At 42.9% G+C, this 16,121-nt stretch overlaps 1 pseudogene; it reads right to left on the bottom strand.

Annotated features, from left to right (window-relative positions):
- Positions 1-13,420: 13,420 nt before the first annotated feature.
- On the bottom strand, positions 13,421-13,739 carry LOC102771526 (annotated as a pseudogene).
- Between the last annotated feature and the right edge of the window lie 2,382 nt (positions 13,740-16,121).

Here is a 16,121-nt window from a genome sequence, read left to right as displayed (position 1 = left end):
TGGGGGGAGGAGGCACAGGGCGGGTAGGGGGAGGCCCTGAGCAGGACACAAGGCCCATGCACACCTGCCCTCTTCATTTTGCTCCATTGTTTCTGCCCTCTCCTCTAAAAAGGGAGAATATTCTGATCATCTTCCAACTTCTCAAACCAGAGGCTTTGCACAGACACAGCAGGAAGAGAGGAGAAGGAAAGGGGCGCAGGAGAGAACAGCTGCTTCCCCAGCAAGTGGGGCGTCTATGGATTACAGACCCCAAAATGTGCCACTAATGTGAGGGACTTGGGGGAGCCCAGTGGACCCTGCAGGTTCTGTGCTTCCGAGGCCCCTGAAGGGAGTCCAGCCTGAGCACCCCCTACCAGGTGCTTTGGGGGCTACCCTATCATGTTCTCCTTCCCGCTTCCCTCCTTGGGTCTCCAGCCAGCCTGCCAGCTTGATGAATTAGCCCTGTAGATATTCCATGGGGAAAGCAAACACATATCATATATATCTTTGACAAGTTATTATTCTCCCTTATCAGGATTCGGGTGCATCTGCGCCCACCATTACTCACACTGCACACCGCACTGTTGGGCCCTGGCCCTATACCCACTCTCGGAGTACTGCCAGGCCAGCTTTGCACTCGACCCCTGGTGTGATGTGTGCCTGTGAGCTGTGGAGGGTGTAAACTGTGTGAGCTCTGTGAGGATGTGAGCTGAGTGAGGATGTGGGTGTGAGGGTGTGAGATGTGGATGTGTGAGCTGTGTGAGGTGTGAACTGTGCAGGGTGTGAGCTATGGAGGGTGTGAGCTGTGGAGGGTGTGAGCTGTGCAGGGTGTGAGCTGTGTGAGGGTGTGAGCTGAGTGAGGATGTGAGTGTGAGGGTGTGAGCTGTGGAGGGTGTGAGCTGTGGAGGGTGTGAGCTGTGTGAGGTGTGAGCTGTGTGAGGTGTGAGCTGTGGAGGGTGTGAGCTGTGTGAGGTGTGAGCTGTGGAGGGTGTGAGCTGTGGAGGGTGTGAGCTGTGTGAGGTGTGAGCTGTGGATGAGCTGTGTGAGGTGGGAGCTGTGTGAGGTGTGAGCTGTGGAGGGTGTGAGCTGTGTGAGGTGTGAGCTGTGGAGGGTGTGAGCTGTGGAGGGTGTGAGCTGTGTGAGGTGTGAGCTGTGGAAGGTGTGAGTCTGTTCTAGCAAGTCTTCTGCGTGGGAAAGTAATGGGCACTGGGAACTGCTCCCGAAGGCCCGCAGGCTGCACTGCACTGAGGCCTGGGGGTGCGCTGGGGCGGGGCTGGGTGTGCCTCTGGGGTGCCCTCTGGTCAGCCAGGGGGCCCACATCCTGGTGGCAGCCTGATTCTGAAGTGGGGTGGTCCTCTGCCTTGACTGGGGCTGGGCCAGACTGGCAGACCTGGGTTTCCACCCGCCTGCCTTAGACCTCAGGGGAACTCTGTGGCACTGTCTCCCCTCTGAGCTCAGGGCCAAGAGAAAGTCAGAGACAGGCTGCTGCCACCTGGAGCCAGCCCTTCCCCACAGGCCTGGGTGGCAGGCACATCAGACTCCACCCACCTGTGGGCTCTGGCCGGCTGGGAGGAGGAAAGACTGGTCCTGAGCAGCAGTCGGGCCTGGAGGCGTTCGATGGCATTTGCTGCAGGACCCCAGGGCCGGGGAGACTGTCAGCTAAGGGGCGGGTGGGGGAGGGAGGGCGCAGAGGCTGCCTGAAGGGGGTGCTATCAGATGGGCAGAGTTTCAGTGGGCAGTTATGTCTGCCCGAGGACAGGAGTAGGTGCAGCATTTAAGAGGGACTCAGGCCATCTTAGGGGAGTGCTGTGGACACTCACACAGGGTCCAGAGATTGCCCTAGGGTCAGAATGCTGCCCCTTAGGGGACCTTCCCCCAGACTGCGAATGCCCCCATCAGCTGGGGAGGGATGGGAGGCAGAGGTGGTGAAGTGGGTGAGTGGGAGCCTGGCACGTTTTGGGTTTTGAGTGTGAACGAAAGGGGCCACATGCTGACCTGACAGGCTCAGGGGAGGCTGGCATAGCAGTCTTGCAAACTCAGAGACCTAAAGTCACCACAAAGCATGGTCTGAAATTAAACTTTAACTAAAAGCAGTGATGGTGGACAGTTACATCCTAGGCTGGTACCTTCTCTGACAAGGTCAACCTTTACCTTCACTGAGCCTATCTGTCTTTTTGCATCTATGATAACATACCCTTGAAATGTCCAGGTAACTTGTAACTTCCCTTTTCTGGACCCCTTGGGGCTCCTGGACAGAGACCACAAATTCCTTCATTGTTATGTTAATTGTTCCTGCACCCACCTAAGTATGTGTCTAGCATTTTACTTTTTATCCAATCCCAGGGGTTTCCCTGCTTTGCTTTCTCCCGCCTCTCTAGTCTATCACCAATGGATTTCACGTAACCCACCTACGTCCCTTCCTTTGATTGCAATGTATAAATAATAGTATAGATGTAACCCGCCATTCTCCGCAGCACTATCCCAATCCATTGAGGTTCTGCTTCCCGACATATGTTGACAGTTTGGTTCAAATAAACTCGCAACAATTCTTTACAGGTTTCAATGTTTTTTTTCTTTTTTTTTTTTTACGTTAACAGGGGTCACAGCATCCAGGCCTTCCAGCTCCTGTACCTGGGTAAGGTCTCCGGAGTCAGGGGTCTGGTGCTGTCGCAGTAGGTGTGCCCAACAGGGGCAGCTTCTTGCTTGATCTGGAGCTACCAAGGCTCTGCACCTGACCTGGGCGGGTGTGGATGTGTCGGTTGCAGTTATCAACTCGGCCACTAGAGGACAGTCAGAGCCCACGTTTGGATCCTGAGAGCAGAGGCCCCAGGCAGGGAAGGGAGATGTTGATAAGGGAGACGTCAGCTAGGGTCCAGGCTTGGGATTCCCTGTGCTGGGTATGGGGGTGCCTGTTCTATACCCTGTCTGAGTTAGAGCCTACGAGTGCCTGAGCTCTTCAATCCCAAGGCAAGGAAGAAAAGTCTCCGGACATTTTGAAGCCATGGGGAAAAGACATTTTGTTTAAACATTTAATCTCTACGATATTTATTTTAGTGCCTTTTACAAAAAAGCGTTGTGAACATTAAGTCTTTGTGGAGGACCACACAGCTGGTGGCCAGTGTCATGGGCTTTGGTACCAGACTGCTTGGTTGGAATCCTGCCTCCGGCCCGGTGTGCATCCGTGTTTTCAGGGGCGAGTCCCTGGGGAGCAGGCGGATGCTGCGTGCTGGGCACTCGGTTTGGGCAGCTGCTGCACTCCTGGCCAGCCCTGGAAGGAGTTTCTGGAATGTCGGTCCAAGCGGTGGTACCCTGATGTGCAGTGTTTGCTGATCTCTGTGGTGTAAATACTACCACCGTGGCTGATTTCAAGCCACCCACGCAAAGTCACTGGACTCACAAAACTCCTGAGGATTTAAATTTGGCCCAACCCGAGGCTCAGAGGCAGAGCAGCTCGGGGTCCACTAGTGGTGCAGCTGGACTGTGTTGCCGGATGGATTGGGAGTGTGTCTGTCTTCTGTGTCACCTGGGTCACGGGTACCCTGTGACAGGGCGGGCCGGGAAAGGAGGGTGGACTGTGGACTGGCCATGCAGAGGGTCACAGGGGGAGCGCAGCCACATACCTTTGTAAGTAATAACATCCAGCCCCGGAGAGGCCCTGGGAGCTGACCAAGTGCCTTCTTAACTGCTATCTCCCACTTCAATTCCACAGCAACCCAGCGGGGCCCCGATGGTCATTTCATCTTTAGGCTGGGGAAATGGAGAAACGGAGAGATTGCAGGATTTCTAGATCCTGTGACCAGCGAGTGGCTGTGCATTCATCCATACCTACATCTCCGAGGCCAATCCTCACTTCTTCCATGCCCCAGGGTGCTGAGAACGTAGGACCTTCCCGTCAGTGCAGCCTCTGCAGGTGCCCGAGGACTCTCCCCCAACAAGATGCCGGCAACCAGGCAAGGGGGAGCCCCTGTCCTTCCACTTGGGTACCAGCCTGGCACAGGAGGCAGCTCAGTAAGTGTCCGTGGGGCTGCGCTGACCCTTGGACAATAGCCAGGGGACTAGCCATACCCTCTTTGCTCCCTGAGGGTGGTGCCCTGGGTGCCTGGGTGCCTGGGTGCTGGTCACTCCCCTCCCTCTGCTTTCTGCTCACCTGGGCTGGGACCCCAGCTCACTTCACCTCAGCCTCCCAGAGCTGTCCTCACAACCCAGCCTTTTTCTCTTTTAGTTATATTTTTAAAATTGTCCTTATGAGTTTTCCCAGTCCCTGCCCCGCTGCAGCCTTTCTTTCAAACCTTGCCTGATGGTAAGGAATGTGCACATACGTGTGGCCCTTCCCTGGAATGAGTTCTCTTCCTGATCCAGGCAGAACACATATGGCATCTCAGCCGGGCCTGGCCCCTCTCCCCCACCCCCTCCCCAGGTCTCACAGGCTGGCCCAGCATGTTGGGACTGCAACTTGTTTGGGAAACAGGCAGACAGAGCACTAGAGGGAGAAAGAGTAAGAGACACCAAGACAGAGACACACAGACGCCATGTGTTAGAGAAATAGCAGAAGCAGAGAACCAGAGCTGACATGTGCGAGCCTGTGCTAAGCCCTTACAATAACTCCCTGAGGCGAATGCTGTTTGATTCCTGCCTGAGAGTTGAGGAAACTGAGGTTCACTGAGGTTCACAGATCTTACCCGGCTCACATAGGCCGTGAGTGTGATTCAAACCCATCATGTCTGCCTCACCCTTTATTCTACCAGGCGCCGCCCTGGTGAAGGAGAGGGAGGCCAAGACATGATTGAGGAGTGAGACAGAGGCTGGGTGTTCATCCCAGCACCCCTATATACCTGGGGGATGCTTGGGGTGCCACAGCTGAGAGACAGTGCAATGTTCCAAGGAGAAGTCAGGGTGGCCTTGTGAGGAGTGTGGTGTTGGGCAAATCACCTCAGCTCTTTGACATTTAGTTCTTTATTTGCAAAAAAGGGCGATTGAGCTTTGTCTGCCTCAGGGTGGTCCTGCTAGTAATAAAAACAATGAACACAGAGAGGATTCTGGGAAGATGTTTGAGGAGGAAGCCCCAGGAAACCTCACTCCCCACCTAGAAAACATTGCGCTGGCCATTAAACTTTTCCTGATGTAGAGTAACTGTTTCGAACTCTGGAGTCTGTTGAAGGCTTGCAACTTCCAGGGGAAGACTTGGATGGTTACCCCCCCCCCCCCCCCCATCTGTGCTCTGATCTATGATTACTGCTTCTTGTCACAGAAGTGCAGACAATGGATCAAGTGGCTATTGTTTTTGTATCTTCCCTATTGTTTGCAATCACCTTCCCCTCTGGCTGAAGTGACTTCCAGGGGATTTAAAGGACCAGCACTCTCTTTTTTGCCCCTGCATTTTTGCTATTTCCACCCTTTTGGGAGGCTGACATTAAAAACTAGGACATTCAAGAACAACTTCACATAAGGGGAGAAGACCTTAAATTTACAACTCAGGTGATCCTCAGCACAGAGGCAGCCTAGAGTAATAAAAAACAAAAAAACAAAACAACCTCAATAAAGTAATAAAAACCAGTAAACTCTGGGGGAGGGGGAGAATCTGATTTCTATATTTACCACATTATTAGAGCCAAATGTCCAGTGTTCGCTAACAACAACAAAACCACATGACATACAAAGAAATAAGAAAGTATGACCTATTCAAAGGAAAAAAATAAGTCAAATGAAATTTCCTGAAAAAGAGCTGATGGCAGATATACTAGACAACAACTTTAAAACAACTGTCTTTGTGATGTTCACAAAGAACCAAAGGAAGATGTGGATAAAGTCAAGAAAATGATGTGTGAACAATATGAAAATATGAATAAAGAGATAGAAAACCTAGAAAGAAACAAAAAAGAAAGTTTGGGCCTGAAAAGTAATATTTGACATTAAAAAATCATTAGAGGAATTCAAAGACAGATTTGAGCAGACAGAAGAAAGAATCAGTGAAGCTAGAGATAGGACAATGGGAATTATTGAGTTTGAGAAACAGAAAGAAAAAAGAGTGAAGAAAAGTGAACAGAAACTAAGGAACCTGTGGGATATCCCTGAGTGGACCACAATAAGCATTGTGGGATTCCCAGAAAGATAAAAGAGAGAGGAAATGGCAGAGAGAATGTTTGAAGAAATAATAGCTTCAAATTTGCCAAATTTGTTGAAGGACATGAATAGAAACATCCAAGAAGCTTAACAAACTTCAAGTAAGATGAACTCCAAAGACCTACACTGAGACACATTATAATCAAACTTTCAAAAGTCAAAGATAAAGAGAAAATATTGAGAGCAGCAAGAGAGAAGCAAATAGTCACATACAAAGGATTCTTAATAAGATTATCAGCAGATTTATTATTAGAAACTTTGGATGTCAAATGGTGGTGGGTCAAGATATTCAAAGTGATATAAAAGAAAAAAAAGGCAAGATTCCTATATATGACAAACTGTCCTTCAAAAATGAGGAAGAAATGAAGACATTCTAAGATGAACAAAAGCTGAGAGACATATATTAACAAAAGGTGAAGTACAGCAAGAAGATATAACAATTGTAAACATTTATACAGCTAATGACAGAGCATCAAAATGTATGTAGAAAAACTGACAGAATTGAAGGGAGAAATAGATAGTATACAATAATAGAGATTTCAATATTTCACTCACAATAATGGATAGAGCAACTAGACAGCAGTAAGGAAATAGAGGACTTATGCCAATTAACTAGATGTAACAGGCAAATACAGAATGTTCTACCTAGCAATAACTACATACACATTCTTCTCAAATGCACATGGACATTTTCCAGGAAAGACTGTATGTTGGGCCACAAATGAAGACTCTATATATTTAAAAAGATAGATATCATACAAGTTATCTTCTCTGATCACAGAAGGAAACTGGAAAATTAAAAAATATGGAAATTAAACAATAAACGTTTAAATAACCAAGAAATCAAAGAATAAATAACAAAGGGAATTAGAAAATACTTAAATAACAAAATAAAAACACAATATACCAAAACCTATGGAAAACAGTGAAAGTGGTGCAGAAATTTATAATTATAAATGTTTAAATTAAAAAACAAGAAGCATCTCAAATCAACAGCCTAACTTTAAAACTTCAGAAACTAGAAACAGAACAAAGTAAGCTCAAAGTTAGCAGAAAGAAGGAATAAGTGATTAAAGCAGAGATAACCTAAATAGAGAATGAAAAAGCAATAGAAAAAAATCAACGAAACCAAAAGTTGCTTGCTTCCATTTCATTTAGTTCTTTTTTCTGGAGATTTTTTCTGTTCTTTCATTTGTGACATGTTTCTTTGTCTCCACAGTTTGGCTGCTTCCCTGTGTTTGTTTCTATGTATTAGGTAGAGCTGCCATGTCTCCTGGAATTGGTAGAGTGACCTTGTGTAGTAGGTGTCCTATAGGTTCAGCATCCCTGGTCACCTGAGCTGGGCACTCTAGGTGTGCCCCTGTGTGGACTGTATGTGCTGTCTTGTTATAGTTGAGCCTTGATTGCTGTTGACATCACTGTGAGGAATTGATCCCCAGGCCAATTGGCTGTGAGAACCAGCTGTGACTACAATGGAAGAGCTGCTGTGAAGGAGACACCCTACAGAGCAGGACTTGCTTCAATGGGGCTTTGGTGCTCACTGAGTCTGCTGCCTCTTGAGTGTGTCACTCAGGGAGGTGGTAGGGTTGTAATCTGGCATGGTCTGAAGCTGACCACCGAGTGCACTATCTCTGGGGCCTCCCAGGAAGTGCAAAGTCAGCTATTGCCTGTGCCCTGCCTGGGGCCTCCTGGCATGAGCTACAGAGTGATCTGCAGATGGTTGCTATTTATGTTGGGCTTGGAGGTGTCCAGGAGAGGCCAAGCTGTGAATCAAGGCAGGCTGCTGCTGGTGCCAGGCTTAGGGCCACTTTTTGAGAGATATGGGGCATGAAGAGGCCAGATGCCACTTGTTTAAGAGATTTTAGGAAAATTTAAAGACTGAGCAAGGACAGATCATTCATATGGAAAAGCAGCACGGGTGGGCTTGCAAGTTGGGTGGGGTAGGGTTTCAAGGAATCACGGGGGGGCGGGGGTAAACAATTTCTACTGGGTTGATGGAGACTCAGATATGGCACCTCTCTGTTGGCTCTGTGATAGAGAGGTCTCAGCTTAGGAACAATGGCCTCTTTTGTCTGGGAGAAAACTCCCCCACCAGCCCTTTGGCTGATGCCAGACAATTTAGTTCCTCCCCATATGTTTCTGGATCCTTTCAAGCCGCTGAACCAGTGCTGGAGCTCAGAGGGAGTGAGTCTGAGTAAGTCTGTGCATGGGCCCTTTAAGAGGAACTGCCTGAGACTCCAGCAGCCTCTGTGTTACTCAGCAATAATCCCCACACAATCTTCAAGGATTTTACAGCCTGAAGTTACAGGGACTTCTCTTCCCAGGGCTGGATCCCTGGGCTGAGGGATCTGGTGTGGGACTGGGACCCCTTGCTCCTTAACAGGGACCTCCACAGCCAAGATATTTTTTCTGGAGATTTTTTCTGTTCTTTCATTTGTGACATGTTTCATTTGTGACTGGTTAAAAAAAAATGCCACATGTGGGTGTCGAACCAGCCTGTTCCATGCCTCCACCCCTCTTACCAGTCTCAATGTACTTTACCCTTTAATTTGCTAGTTGGAGGACTGCCATTCAGCCAGATTTCAGACAGCTCTGAATGATGGTTGTTCTGTAGTTTAGCTGTAATTTTGATGTGGTTGTGGGAGGAGGTGAGTACTGTGTTTACCTACACCTCCATCTTTCTCTTCTCCAATTACTTTTGTCTCTAGAAGTGGACTGGGCCAGTACAGTCTCACAGTATCTGTGTAATTTTACCATGTAATATTCATAACTGATATATCATAAGAATTAGGGTAGTAGAGGTACAATTTCATGTAGTGAATTGTGGAAATATTCAAGTCAAAGTTGGACAACTACTTAGCTGGGAATGTTGTATAGTTTTCAGTGATGCATGGAATAAGTGAATTGTCCCAGTGGTTTTTAAATTTGCCTGAACATAAGAATCACCTACAAGATTTTATTTGTTTGTTATTTTTTTGTTAATCCTCACTTGAGGATTTTTTTCCCATTGATTTTTAGAGAGAGTGGAAGGAAGGGGGAGAGACACACAGAGAGAAACATGGATGTGAGAGAGTCACATCTGTTAGTTGCCTCCCGTACACGCCCCAACCAGGGCTAGGGATTGAGCTTGCAACCAAGGTTGTGTCCTTGGCTGGAATCAAACCTGTGACCTTTCAGTCCACGGGCTAGACACTGAGCCAAACTAGCTGGGGTTACAAGTTTTTTTAAAAAATTTTGTTTTTCTTAAAAACAATATGCAGTTTACAAAATAAAATTATATCAAACAGCTTATAATAAAAATTTAAATATACAAACATTAAATATTTGCATTGTTATACCTATGCAAATATTCATAACCAAATATTATGAATATTATGAGTTATAACAAAATATATATTGTAGTCTACATTATTTCCTTTCTTTTCATTTCTCCTGAAGTTAATAATTGTCTTGATTTTTAATTTTCTTAGTTTGTGTACTAGTTGCCAATTCTTCCTACACCTCCTACAGCCTCTCAAAATGATTACCACAAGGTCAGTCCCATCAGACAACCTATTAGTTCCTTTGAAAAAAAAATTGAGGCATCTGTTTTGAAGTCTTCCACTTTTCTTCTCCTTGAGCTGGTCACTCTCAAGGCTTGCTGCGCTCCAGTCATACTGTGTATTTCTTTTGCTGCTATTCTTGATTTCCCTTGCCTCTCTCTCGGACTCCTTGTTTCTAATCTCATATCTTTTTTCTGTCTTGCTTTCCTTCCTTGTTGTGGTAAAGTACATCCTCCAGTAGTTTCAGCAGATTGATGGTGTAAATGCAAAGTAATGGAGAGACATTTCTACCTCCTGACTTATAGTGTTCCAACCTGGACTGGTAGTCTTCTGTGTGTTGTGAACAGCTGCATTCTAGGACCTATTTCCCTTCACCCAGGAGAGTTACTTTGCTTGGTTTACTCCCCTTTCTTGGATTACTTTTTTGTTTTGTTTTGATAGATGACATGCTCTGTAGTCTTATGAAGAGAGATAAACTTTTTTTGTTGTTGAGATTTTGCAAAATTGAAAATCCTAATGATTATACTTTATGCCAGATGATAGTTTGACTGCTTATAGAATTTATGGTAGCCATCAATGCCATCCATGAATATTTATAGTTCTTCCTTTTCTGGACACATGACAGCTAGCATTGCTGAGACTTGCTGTAGACAACAAAACGTGAGTAGAAGTAGAAGGTATTCTATGGGCAGCAGACTCTAAGAGGTGGTGTATAATTTACCGCATTTCCTCTCTGCTACTGTGACTGATGTATTTGAGATGCTGGAGGCTCCATCAGCCTGGGTTCCTGGGGGGAGAGTGACTTGGGGCATATCTCTCCCTTCTATGCAGCAAGAAATAAAACTTTCACTGTTAGGCATATACGGGTTGTTCATTGTCACATCATAATCTAGCTTATCCTGACTGAGACCAAGATACACTCCTGGAGATGGAGAACTAATAAAATCGTAGGTGGTCTGTTGTAGGGGCTGTGCAGTGACTGTAAGAAGCGTGATTAGATGTTGTAATGATGGCATTTTACATTGGGTAGTGTGAAATATTTAATGAATTGCCTGGGAATCAGATACCATTATTAAGAAAGGTTAAACTCAAGATGAAGATATGAGGAAACAGTTTGCTAGCATATGTTTGCTTATTATTTACTGTGCTTGGCAAAATTGTAAGAAAAAGTGTGCTCTGAAGAGAATTGGCCAATATGCAAGCAGGAAAGAAAGTGCATAGAGAGTTCCCAAAAATTCAGAGTCCTGAAATATTTGGAAAAGCCACTTCATTTTAGACTCCAAATAATAGGAGAAAAAATTAAAATGAGTTTTGAATGACAAAAGGCCACTTAAAATTCATTGTTGTGGCAAGGGTCAAAATAAGGGCATGGGCCCTAGCCGATTTGGCTCAGTGGACAGACCGTCAGCCTGGGAACCAAAGGGTCCTGGGTTCGATTCTGATCAAGGGCAGGCTCCTCCCCGGCCGAGGCCCAATGTTTCTCTCACATTGATGTTTCTCTCTGTCTTTCCCTCTCTCTTCCACTCTCTCTAAAAATCAATGGAAAAATATCCTCAAGATGTGATGTGTGTAGCATAACACCTCCCCCAGGGATGCTGAACTTGGTGTGTGTTGCTACGATTAGGTGGAGATTTTAGGTTGTTGCCCTTTGGGGAGAGGGTGAGTAGATGCTGCTTGGTGAGGAGAGTGAACTAAATGTTTAGTGACCGAGGATGGACTGGTAATTATATGTTTATCTAGTTCTTTTCTTTTTGGGTCCATGGTAGGGTTGCACTTATCTGACTATTTGAAGTTAGGCAAGTCCATGTAACTAGCCGTGGCCAATGAAATGTGAGCAGATGTGATGTGTGCCACTTCCTGACAGTTTTTTAAAGAGCTGGTGACGAAATGATTTGTTCTGTTTTCTTTTCTACTGTGAGGATAGGTGGACACTCCACGAGCTGGGCTCCTGGTGAATTGAGGTCGACATACAGCATCTGAAATGTGGGAGTTGTTTGTTACTACAGCATAACCAAGCTCATCCTAACTGATACAGAATTATGATTTGTAATTTAAAAAAAAATGTACAAGTTAAATATATTGCTCCAGTACCTTCTTGAGTTTAGTATTGGTGTTGACATTCAAAACCATTCTGATTCCTGATACATTGGTTGTGATCTCTTTTCTCCTCTTTGGAATTCCTCTTTAAACTTGATATTTGTAAGTATGTGTCTTAGTGTGAATTTATTTTCATCAGTTATGATGCACCTTTTCAACTTGAAATTCATGCTCTTTAGTTTTGGGAAATTTTTATGAATAATTTAAAAAATTTATTTATTTTTCAATTATAGTTGACATTCAATATTATTTTATATCAGTTCCAGGTGTGCAGCATAGTAGTTATGACTTTATATAATTTATGAAGGGATCCCCTGATAAGTCTAGTACCCTCCCGGTACCATACATAGTTATTACAATATTATTGACTATATTCTCTATGCTGTATTTTGCATCCACATAACTATTTTGTAACTACCAATTTTTACTTCTTAATTCCTTCACCTTTTTCACCCAGTACCCCCACCCCTTCCTATGTGGCAATCATCAGTCTGATCTCTGTTTATGAGTCTGTTTCTGTTTTGTTTATTTTGTTCTTTAGATTCCACCATAAGTGAAATCATATGGTATTTGTCTTTGCATAATACCCTGGAGGTCCATGCATGCTGTCACAATGGTAAAATTTCATTCTTTTATGGCTGAGTAATATTCCACTGTATATAAGTGTGTCCCCCAAAATGTATACACACTTTAACAACTGATAGCTCAATTTTGGAAGTGAAATCCTGGTTGGGGCGCATGCGGGAGGCAACAATTGATGTGTCTCTCTCACATCGATGTTTCTCTTTCTCTCTGTCTTTCCCTCTCCCTCCCCCTCTCTCTAAAAACCAATGAAAAAATATCCTCAGGTGAAGATTAACAACAACAACAACAACAAAATGCAGGTCACAATGATTGCTAAGTGTGCTTTGACTCTTTCAGTTACACAAAATCAAGCGTAAATGGTTGATATTCCAGGTTGAAAATGTTGACAGGAGAGAGGAATATTTAAGAGATCTGTTTATATGTTTTCAACTTGCTTAATGTTAAAATGTGATCTCTGAATAAATTTAAATTGTGCTTATCCCAACATGTCAGAAATTTCAAAGAAAATGGAAAAATTTTAGCAGAAAATCGCTTTGCTTTGTAGAATCTCCCACTACACTATAAATGAGGTATAAATAGTTTTCTAATTTAGGAAAAACAATGAGAAGATTTTGCTGCTTGAGACAAGCAGTTTTACCTCCTCTTAAAGTAATTGGAATGCCTGATTGAAAACATCACAGTAGGAACCCCCCCCAGTGCATGAATTTCATGCACCAGGGCTCTAGTTGTAAATAATGCTGCAAGAGACAGAGGGGAGCATATATCTTTTTAAATTAGTGTTTTGTATTTATTTGGATATATAACCAGAAGAAGAATTACTGGGTCATAAGGTAGATCTATTTAAAAAAATTTTTTTTTTTGAGAAAGCTTCATTCTGTTTTCTTTCTTTTTTTTCTTTTTTTTAAGGTCTCACACATTTATTACTGAACCAACCTACTACTGCAGAAAAAAAATCAAAAGAGCAAAATCATGAATCCAATAATTTTCCAATTAAAATGGCCCAACTGTCCCGACAGTAGTGGTCTTTTCAATCATTTAAAGGCGCAGGCAATCTGGACACAGCATAACTATGTGAGCCACCTCTCATGTGTGTTTCCTCATAGGCCCAGTTTGGTTCTTCTCCAACGTCTCCTCCTCGAGTTGTACCTGATTTCATTACCAGTTTTCATCAGAATCCATTGGGGATGGGCTGATTCTGCTTTTGTTTCTTGGCCAGGAACCTCTTGATCCCGAAAGTCTTATGGGAAGACCTGGTGAAGGAGAAGCAAACGCGCGCACCATGATGGCAGAGAAAGAGCCATTCTGCTTCCACAGTGGCTGCACCAACCTGCTTGCCCACCAACAGGGCATGAAGGTGCCCTTTTCTGCACGTTTTTGCCAACATTGCTGTTTGTGGATTTATTGATGATAGCCATTCTGACAATCACATTGTAGTTTTAATTTGCATTTCTCTGCTGATTAGTGACATTGAACATCTTTTCATATGTCTACTGGCCATCTGCATGTCCTCTTTGGAGAAGTGTCTATTCAGGTCCTCTGCCCATTTTTAAATTGGATTGTTTGTCTTTTTGGTGTTGATTTGTAGGAGATCTTTATAATTTTGGATATTAATCGCTTATTAGATGTGTCATTGGTGAATATATTCCTTCATTAAGTAGGCTGTCTTCTCATTTTGTTGATAGTTTCCTTCAACAAAACCTTTTTAGTTTGATGTGGTTCCATTTTTTTATTTGTTTCCCTTGCCTAAGAATATATATCAGGAAAATATTTTTAAGAACAATGTTAGAGGGTTTACTGCCTATGTTTTCTTCTGGGAGCTTTATAGTCTTGAGTCTTACATTTAAGTCTTCAATTCATTTTGCGTTTATTCTTGTATATGGTGTGAGAAAGTGGTCTAGTTTCTTTTCTTTTTGCATCTATATGTCCAGTTTTCCCACTCCTATAATTTCAGGAATATTTGGAATAGATTTTCTTTACACCATTGTATATTTTCGCTTCCTTTGTCACAGATTAATTGATCGCATAGGCGTGGTTTTATTTTTGAGCTCTCTATCCAGCTCCATTGAACTATGTGTCTGTTTTTATGCCAGTACCATGCTGATTTGATTACTATAGTCTTGTAGTATAGTTTGCTGTCAGGTAGCATGAAATGATCAACTTTGTTCTTTCTCAAGATTGCTGTGGGCTATTCAGGGTCTTTTGTGGTTCCATATACATTTTTTGGAATATTTGTTTTAGTTCTGTGAAAATGCCATTGGTATTTTGATAGGGATTGAGTTAAATCTATAGATTACTTTGGGAAGTATGGACATTTTAATGATGTTAATTCTTCCTATTCATGAGCATGGTATATGTTTCCATTTATTTGTATCTTCTTCAATGTCTTATAATTTTCCCAGTACGTGTCTTTTACCTCATTGGTTAAATTTATTCCGAAGTATTTTTAATGCAATTGTAAATGGGATTGTTTTCTTAATTTCTTTTTCTCATAATTTGTTATTGGTGTATAAAAATGCAACTGATTCTGAATATAATTTTGTATCCTGCTATTTTACCAAATTTATTTATCAGTTCCAATAGTTTTTGGTAGCCTCTTTAGGTTTCTTTCTATAAGCAGTATCATATCATCTGCAAATAATGACTATTTTACTTAATCATTTCCAGTGCGGATGCCTTTTCTTTTTTCTTTTTGTCTGATTGCTATGGCAAGGACTTCCAATACAATGTTGAATAAAAGTGGTAAAGGTGGATGTCCTTGTCTTGTTCCTGATCTTAAGGAAAGCACTTTTAGCTTTTTTTCACTGAGAATGTTAGTCATAGGTTTGTCATATATGGTCTTTGTTATGTTGAAGTATGTTCCCTCTATTTCTACTTTGCTGAAAGTTCTTATCATAAATGGGAGCTGGATTTTGTTAAATGCTTTTCTCTGCATCTATTGATATGATCATTTGATTTTTACTCTTTGTTTTGTTTATGTGGTGTATCACATTAATTGATTCATGGATATTGAACCAACAACCTTGCATGCCAGGAATAAATCACACTTAATCGTGGTGTATGATCTTTTCAATGTATTTCTGAATTTGATTTGCTAATATTTTGTTGAGAATTTTTCCATGTGTGTCCATTAGGGATATTTAATGGGATATACATTTTTTTGTTAATGTCTTTGTCTGGTTTTGGAATTAGGGTAATGTTGGCCTCATAAAATGAGCTTGGGAGCCTTTATTTCTTAAATTTTTTTTGGAATTGTTTGAGAAGTATGTGTTAATTTTTTTGAATGTTTGAGAAAATTCACCTGTGAGACTGTTCAGACCAGGACTGTTGTTTGTTGGAAGTTTCCTGATTACTGACTTCATTTCATCAGCAGTAATCCAACTGTGCAGATTTTCTGTTTCTTCTTTTCCCGTGTCCCATAGATTTTAGATTGTTTTGTTTTTATTTTCATTTGTCTCAAAGGTATCATTTTATTTTTTAATTTGATCTTATTGTTAACCCAATTATTGTTTAGTAGCATGTTATTTAGCCTACATGTGTTATGTGTTTTTTTTCTGGTTATTGATTTCTAGTTTCATACCGTTGTGATAAGAAAATACGCTTAATATAATTTCAATCTTTTAAAATTTACTGAGGCTTGTTTTGTGTCCTAATACGTGATCTATCCTGAAAAATGTTCTATGTATGCTTGAAAAGAATGTGTGTGCTGTTGCTTTGGGGTAAAATGCTCTAAAATATCAGTTAAATCCATCTGGTCTAGTGTGTTATTTAAGGCCGCTGGTTCCTTGTTGATTTTCTGTT

Source organism: Myotis davidii, unplaced genomic scaffold, assembly GCF_000327345.1.
Source record: "Myotis davidii unplaced genomic scaffold, ASM32734v1 scaffold97, whole genome shotgun sequence".
In the NCBI taxonomy this organism is placed as follows: Eukaryota; Metazoa; Chordata; class Mammalia; order Chiroptera; family Vespertilionidae; genus Myotis; species Myotis davidii.
Note: the sequence above shows the minus strand (reverse complement) of the source record. Positions and strands in the feature narration are given on the sequence as shown.